Below are 8,844 nucleotides of genomic sequence, written 5' to 3'. Positions count from 1 at the left end.
CAGCAGGGCCCAGCTGGGCTACGGAGCCCTGAGCGCAGCACAGAGCCACCCACTGTAAATCATTTTCCTTCCGTGATGGGCACGCTCACTGTCCCCATGTCTCTCTCCTGGTGAGTCAAAAATCTCATCGTGTGTTTTGTGGCGTGGCCCTTTGACTTTGGCCTCTCTGGAGGAGAGAGGCATGTTTGTCTCCTGAAATCAAAAAGAAATAAAACTGATATAGGTCTGCAAACATAGTTACTTCTCTCTCGCTCGCTTTTTTTTTTTTTTTTTTTTTTTTTTTTCCTTTTCTAAAAGTTGTGAGTCCTAAAGTAAGGAACATAAAAAAAGCAGCAGAGAGAAAATCGCCATGTCTCACAACTCAATCACACTTTTACTCTGCGGGAGCATTTGTCTGTCTTTTCCCTCGTGCATAGTGTCGTCTGTTTACAATCTGTGAATCAGCTCATTTGCTTAAGCTTCAAGGTATACAGTTGGCCCTTGAACAATGAGGAGATCAGAGGCACCAACTTTCCACACAGTTGGAACTTTGTGTACAACTTTAGCTGGTCCTCGTAACCACAGTTCTGCATCTGTGGATCCAATCGCCCTTGGATTACATAGTACTGTAGTACAGTATTTAATTTAAAAAATCCACGTGTAAGTTGACTTGCACATGTTGTCCAAGGGTCAATTGTGTGTATATATACATATTTTTTTCACCGTTCAAGGTTTATTTGGTGTTATAGTTGTTACGACACTCGGATAGCGAGCTGCATTATTTATGTAGGTTCTTCTTCTTACATCACATGGCAGTGTACACTGTATATATATAATTTTTAAGGTGATGGATATTTGATGCAGAAATTGATGAAAATAAAGCACACGGAAGAGAACTCCCAAAGTGCTGCCGTTTCTGCCGTGTCGCGTTAACCACCACATACTGGTGCCGGGAATACCCATCCTTCCAACTTCTCTATTTTTGAATCTACGTGGACTTGCACTGCTGAGCCAGCTCCCTGAGAACACGGGACTTGGAGGCAGACCTGAAGGTGTATGTCAGTTTCGCGGCTGGGTGGCCGGGAGCGGCGAGCTCCCCTGGCTCTGTTTCTTTACCCATCAAATGGGGACAGAGCCACCTACTTCCTAGATCTGGGTGAGAACCGAGTGAGGTTAATTCACAGAAGGTGTGTGTTCACTGAGTGCTCTGACTACCGTGATCACTCTTATTTCTATAATGTTACACATGACACAATTGTGACCAGACTCTGTAAATTCAGTGTGTGTACAGTTTTCCATTTATTCTTATATCAAGAGCATTTCTCAATATTTCTGAAAACTTGTATAATGAAAAAGACTTAGTAAAAATAATTTTAAGTTCTCAGTAGTCTTCCATGAATTGACTATCCTACAATATACCCAACTGTTTCACACGCAGCTGAGTGGTTCCTAGTGTTTCTAAACCTTAAGTGAAGGTGTGACGATCTCCTGGTGCTCCCCCTCCTCTCTTCCAGTATCTGCAGGGTTTCTAAAGATGGATTCTTAGGGTCGAAGCTGGGCTCTTTATGTCAGACAGTATGGGGAATTTAACGTCAGTGATGTATGTGGACCATTTACTTTCCCAAAATGTAATCTGTATTTCTACTCCCACAGCAATGGGTGAGAGACTTGTCTCTCTGAAGAGCCCCTCTATCGACAGCTGTGGATTTAATTTGCTTTGATGCCAGAAACCGGTCTCTCTGGGGCTTCTGGAGTGACTGATTTTACCCAGTAATGGCCAATCTCTTTGTTTAGCTTAACTGGCCACATTAATCAAAATAGCTGGTCTGGTTTCATGGGCAATGGCTGTCCGGAATGACTGGACTCCTCTTCCAACCATGACAGTCATTTGGTTCACAGGGAAAGTCCTGTGCAAAAGTTGACATGGCTTAGAAACAGGATCTGCTGGGAAAGGCAGCTTTGGAAGGGCTTGCCCTGAGCCTGGCAAGGCATTAGGTGGAATGGCTTTTCTGCTTAAAATTCTCACGGAGCACCTAGATAGGAGCAAAAGAGGCAGAATTAATGCTGTGTTCACCACGCTGGTTTCTCCCCTGGGCGTGAAGGAAGACATTTCCCAGCCCCATGATTAGATCAGGGCCACGGTACTGAGCTCTCGCGGTGGGAATGGGAGCAGGAGGGGTGCTCCTCTCATAGCCCGAGGATGCTGAGAGCAAGTATCTAATTCTCCACCCGCCTCCCTCCACCCTTTCCTCCCTCCATCTTTCTCTCTCTCTCTCTCTCTGTCTCTCCCACATGAGGGAACTGAAAACCTGAAACGGAGAGTTTGTGATTCGTCTGTTGCGTCAGCTAGAGCTCTTTATCCCACCATGAAGGGAGTAAGAAATTAATAAATATCTGAACCCTGTGAGTGAAGAAAGCCCATAACATGGACAGGTTTGGTGGGCAAGGCCTTGGAGAGATGAGGCAAAGGAGACATCAAGTGATTAAACAGAGATTCTCTAAGCATCTTGTTGTGAAAATACTCGTGTTTCAATGAGGGTCTCTGGCTAAACGTAAACAGCCAGAGAGGTTGTATCCCATGTACGCACCTGCACATTCTGCCCCGTGAATGGGCATGATCACCTGCTCGGTGTGAGGAACGTGGTCCTCAGGATGCCACAGCATCTGTGCAACATCCTCAGTGATGATATACAAGAGGTTGCTAGAGAAGGCACAAGGATTCCATCCTGCCACTTTCCATGGGGGGGGGGGGGGTCATGGAGGGCGGCTCCCTGCAGTGATTGTCCCTAAGTCACAGTTTTATTTATTGGTGTTGGGATTCAAGCCCTCATCTGACTCCAAATGCAAGCTCAAAAGTGTAGTGTAGGAAATATTTCACAGCATAATCCAATTTGACAAGACTTATTTACCAAGACTTTTTCAGAGGGTTAAATAATGGTCGATTCAAATGCAGTATATGCACTCACCCTCTTCCCAAAAGGACACGTGTGGTGCCCTTCTACAGCTGCAGCCCAGGAACGGGCTGGGATTGGCCTCCTCACGCTGCCCCACCCACCGGTGAGATGCGGCCGTGGGCCGGCCCAGCTGCTGTTCACTCTTGTCCAAGCCGTGTCCCTGGGGCTCGCTTGAAACAATGGCTGCATCCGCGGCTAGCCGTCTCGGCAGCCGTGCTTGGCTTGCGAGCATCTCGAGGGCACCAGCGGCGTGATTCCCTCCACGCCATCCGAAACAGCTGTGGGGGGCTGGGGCCGCCAAGGCGAACCAGCCCGACTCCTGATGCTCCAACTCAGATGAAGAGACTTTTCCCCTGACCTTTCCTGCATGGGATGGTGGAGCTGGCTGGAGGTAGGGAATGGTAAGCACCCAAAGGGGGTAAAATAAAACCTTTATCTTCAGGAGGCTGAAAGTTTTAGCTGAAGAGTCAATATCTGAACATGAGGGAAACTTATCCCCCTGAAATGCTACAGGGACTGTGGGAGGAACCCAGTGGGATAGATTTGATTTGTTACGGGCAGGATGGCCAAGGAATATCCAATGGACACACTTACATGTGCTCAGACATACACACAGGACCAGTCATCACAAAACTGTCTGCAGTGGCAAAGGACCAGAAACAACCAAAATGCCCAACATTAGGGGACTGGTTAAATAAAGACGGTTGGTGCATAAGAATACAGTGCTGCCATTACACAGAGTGAGCAGATACGTACAGATACACGCAGATGCATGCATATGGATGCATACATTCAAATCCATACATGCATATAGATACATTCTTGCAGACACATGCAACTACTACGAGACATGTTCCAAGTTACATTGCCATGTGCAAGCAACAGAGGACAAATCCACGCCTACAGAGCACCAACTCCTGTGCAGAAATAAGGCAGAGCAGGTACTTGTGTCGGATTGTATTTGCATAGGCTGTCTCTTGAAGGTTATGTAAGAAACCGGTCCTAATAGTTTTCCATGGGAGGAATTCTGATGAACTGGGGTCAGTGGTGGGAGGAAATATCATTTTTACTGTGGACATTGTCTAATTAAAATTGAAATTATACAATGTGGTGTATTACTATTTTCAAACAGCATGACCCAAAATATAAGAAAAAAAAAAAAAAAGAAAAGGTGTGAAACAAATACAAACTGAAGCTAACAGTGGATTAACTGCCGAGCTTTGAATGCCTGCTCCCTGACTGGCTCGTCCTGTCAACTCTCCTCGCCTCAGTTTACTTCTCTGTAGCATGCGCACACAGATGAGCCAGTGGTGCGAAGCTAAGAGATCTGCGTGTAGAAACCTCGGCCGAGAGCCCTGCACATGGTGGAGGTGGTGATGGAGAAGGTGAAGGTGTGGTGCTGAAGCTGCAGGGGTGAAAGAAGACCATTGGAAACACACAAAGAAGGTGCATTTCCCAGTAGTCGAGGGTCTTGGGAGGCGGCACACCAGCCCCACTGGCAACGACGGGCCGTATGTGCTTCCTCTCCTGGGAAGGATGCTAATGCCTCGACTGGAGGTTGCTCTGGCAAGTACTGACATCGTGCGCCTCCAGGGGCCTGGCACACAGTGAGGGCTTAGCCACAGCCCTCTGTGCCTCTCCTCCCCTCCCCTCGGCCCCTCACAGGCCACAGGACTTGGTTCTCGGGATAAGAAAGAAAACCACATTAGAACCATCCCTCAGGGGACCAGCCAGGCTCCGGATGGGTTTCCCATCCTGGAGATGACTAGACAAACTAAGTGGAATGTGGAAGCCAGTGGTTCTCAATCTTGATCCTCTATCCGAATTGCCCGGAGGGCTTGTTGAAACAGATGGCTGCTCACCCCCCACCCCGCCACCCCAAGGGCATCCGATGTGGTAGGCCTGGAAGGAACCAAGAATTTGCATCTCTGACCAGATGAGGACCTTACTTTGAGAGCCACTGGGGTAGGAGACCTGACTATGAAAGGCAGCAGGTCATTAAAAGGCTCCAAAGTCTTTTCTTTATGTATTATGTGCAAGAAATTTGCATGGATCAGATCAGCTTTTGTTTTGTTTGGTTTTAAACTGTATCCTCAAAAGTCGTGCACAGGTGTCAGAGGTGATTCTGGGATCAGGGAGAGTGAGTGACGAGAGCTCATGCTTCCCCATCCTGCTCCATTTTATAGATTGAGTTGATGTGTGTTATGATTTGAATGTTGATGTCCCCCTTAAAATTCATATGTTGAAATTCTAACACCCAATGTGATGGTGTTGGAGGAGGGAGCCTTTGGGAGGTGATTATATCATGAGTGTGGAGCTCCCATGAATGAGATGAATGATGTAAGGAATTCCATAGTATGGAGAGTTCTTAAAAAAACTAAAAATACACTTATCATATGATCCAGGAATCCCGCTCCTGGGCATATATCCAGAAGGAACCCTACTTCAAAAAGACACCTGCACCCCAGTGTTCATAGCAGCACTATTTACAATAGCCAAGAGATGGAAGCAACCTAAATGTCCACTGACAGATGACTGGATAAGGAAGATGTGGTGTGTGTGTGTGTGTGTGTGTGTGTGTGTATAAATATTATTATATATTCTATCGTATATATAATAGAATACTACTCAGCCATAAAAAAGAATGAAATGATGCCATTTGTAGCAACATGGATGGACCTAGACAGCACCATGCTAAATGAAGTAAGTCAGACAGAGAAAGACAAATATCATATGATATCACTTATATGTGGAATCTAAAAAATGATACAAATAAACTTATTTGCAAAACAGAAACAGACTCATAGACATAGAAAACAAACTTAAGGTTACCAAAGGAGGGAAGGAGGGAAGGATAAATTAGGAGTTTGGGATTAGCCCAAGGATTCATGACCTATTCATAAAGTGTATCAAAGCAAAAGAAAATGGGGGAGGGATAAATTAGGAGCTCAGGATTAATAGATACAAGCTACTATATAGAAAATAGATAAAAAACAAGGTCCTACTGTAGAGCACAGGGAATTATATTCGATATCTTGTAATAACCTGTAATGAAAATGAATATCAAAAACTATATATATATATACACACACACATATATATATAAAACTAAATCACTATGCTGCACACCAGAAACTAACAACACATTGTAAATAAACTATACTTCAATTTAAAAAAAGTGACCCCACAGAGCTCCCTTCCCCCTTCTGCTGGGTATGAATATAAGGAGGATGCCTGAGACTAGGAGAGGACTCTCACCCAACCGCACTGGCACCCTGATCTCAGACGCCCAGCCTCCAGGACCGCGAGAAGAAAATTTCTGTTGTTTAGAAGCCACCCAGTCACTGGCATTTTGTTACAGCGGCCTGAAACAACGAAGATAAGGTACGAATTGTCTTGAAGGAAAAGTTTTCTCATTTAAAACTGAAAACAAACAAACCAAGACACTTTGGAAACCATTGGTTCAGATTACAACCAAGGGGACTTCTGGCATGAAAAGTGCACGAGTCAGCCTCCAGGAAGGTGGATATCTATCTTACCATCTTCCAAAAGAAGTCTTAGTTCTGCAGTGCAGCTGGTCCAGGAGAGTCTCTGTGATTCTGAGGGTCCCAGACCAGGGTAGGTGAGGGGCACTGAGTGCCTCTGGACGGGCTGCCTCCCCCGCAGTGGGGAGGCACCGGGCAGTCTCACAGGAACCTTCACTGGAAAGGCCCCGAGACTTGGTTTAATGCTCTGCAGTAGCTGTCTTGAGATTCTTGACAACTTACCTTTGACCTTGTGTTTTGTAAGTGAACATGTGCGTCCTTTGCCTACAGCCATCACCGTGCCCATGAGCACAGAATCCGGGAGGACCTGCGATGCACGGGAGTTCAGAGAAACGTGAAGTGAGCCCAAAATAACTGTGTTCCATCCCTGACTCAGAGGGGAGGAGCAGGGCTGCTCACAACCCCAAGTGGCCACGCTTTCTGTTCAAACCAAGACAGAAGGCAAGAGCATTCTGAGAAATGGCAACATCCAAGGAACCCTAATATGGCCTTTCTTACTCATGGGACTTCCCTGTATGGGACAGCCACCAACACTGAAAGTGATGAGACAGAAGAAAAGGGAGACATCTCGCCCCCCAAAGCTCCTCTTCCTTCCAGCCCCTTACTCATCAGGGGAATGACACCTGCGTGTTGGCAGAATGAGCATGTGTCAAGACATGGAATAAAAATAGATGCGTTTAAATTTTTTTCTTATTTTTTTTTATTGAAATATAGTTGATTTATAGTGTTGTGTTAGATTCAGGTGTACAGCAAAGTGATTCAATTACACAAACACACACACACACACACACATTATTTTTCAGATTCTTCTCCATTACAGGTCATTATAAGATTTTGAGTATAGTTCCCTGTGCTCTACAGTAGGACTTTGCTGGTTAAGATACATTTGTTTTGTGCAGTGTTTCCACTGTTCTGGTAAGAACGAAATATGTGTGCACCTGGAAGCTGCAAAATACAACTTGTGTAATCTTTGGTGATTCTACAGAAGAGTTAAATGTTACTCCATTTAAAACCGGCACCGTACTCTAGAAAGACAAAAAGGAAAATCCATGCTAATTATTTATAGTCTTAACTTAGAAAAACATGAAAAATAAAACTGCTCTGACGAGTGATGCTAAAGAAGAGAACACGCCTTATGTTTTAGTACCTTTAATGATATATTTTCTGCTTTTTGAGTAAAGGCCCCCATGGTTTTATTTCCCAGTGGAATCTATACATTATAGAGTTGGTCCTGTCTTGGGTCTACAACATTAGTTACACATCTTCTGAGATAAGAAAAAAAAAAGTGACACAAAATTGTAAAATGACTATAACTCAATTAAAAAAAATGTTCAAAAAAAAAAAAAAAAAAGGAAGAAATCTTACTTGTCAGCCCCTGAATGCCCACGTAGGAAGTCAATTCCCCAGTGTGGCCGAAGCCTTACCCAGTTCCTGGGATCAGTCTTGGAGATTACACGGTAGAAATGGGCCAATTGCTGGGATCATTAAACCCTCATTCCTTCCAGTAAGTAGAGTCTAGAATTGCAGTCCTGGAAACTGCAAGGAGCACCACCAATGCAGTTGTGCAGGTTGTGCACTGCACAACTCCAAGCACAACATGAATATTCTCACCCCTGGAATTACTCACACAGCTGTACACACTGTCCAAGGGAGTTGATTTACTTGCATAGACTCCTGGGTGCTGGCCTGCCCACCAAATCCCTTTCCTTCTTCATGCCATCTTCTCTGTGGTTAGAAGACGCTTCTTAGGTTCCCTGTCCAAAATGCTGGTCCATACAAGGGCTATATTCTATCCCTTATTGCTAGGTTAATTGTTGGGTTCCTGCCTGGCTCTTGATGTGCCTTCCCAAAAGAACAGCTTCTGCTGTGAATGAGCTGCCTGGAACCAGCCTCTACTGTTGTCCAGTAGTCCCCACCACCACCCAGACCTGTCACCCGCCCACCAGCTTGATGATCTAGGAAATGGACCCCAGCTTAATCAAGACTTTGATCCTTCTGCTTCTCTTTGTTTTCTGTTTGTTTTCTGGTTTGTGTGTTTGTGTGTTCCTTTGTTTGTTTTTTAATGGAGGCACTGGGGATTGAACCCAGGACCTCGTGCCTGGTAAGCATGTGCTCTACCACTGAGCTATACCCCCACCCTCCTCTTTGGTTAGTCCTTGTCACCACCAGGAGACTTTCACTTCCAGACTCTTTACTGGTAAAAAGCCACACCCTGAATCCAGCCTACTGTTTGTCTGCCTCTTGTCCCTCCATCCCATACTGTCCGTTCAACCTCAACACCTTGAGCCTGCAAGATCCTCCCACAGAACTGTCCCCTTTAATACAGAACCCCTACCATGAGCTGAGGTTGAGTGACCAGGACCATT

General features: G+C 45.4%; 1 non-coding gene across 1 annotated transcript; it reads right to left on the bottom strand.

The window, feature by feature from the left end:
• Window positions 1-8,541: 8,541 nt before the first annotated feature.
• Window positions 8,542-8,613, bottom strand: TRNAG-ACC. The gene has a single exon. It is a non-coding gene; the product is annotated as a tRNA-Gly (tRNA).
• Window positions 8,614-8,844: the final 231 nt, after the last annotated feature.

This window comes from Camelus ferus, chromosome 6 (genome assembly GCF_009834535.1).
Source record: "Camelus ferus isolate YT-003-E chromosome 6, BCGSAC_Cfer_1.0, whole genome shotgun sequence".
NCBI classification, from domain to species: domain Eukaryota; kingdom Metazoa; phylum Chordata; class Mammalia; order Artiodactyla; family Camelidae; genus Camelus; species Camelus ferus.
The sequence above is the reverse complement of the archived record's forward strand: the minus strand, read 5'-3'. Positions and strand labels throughout refer to the sequence as shown.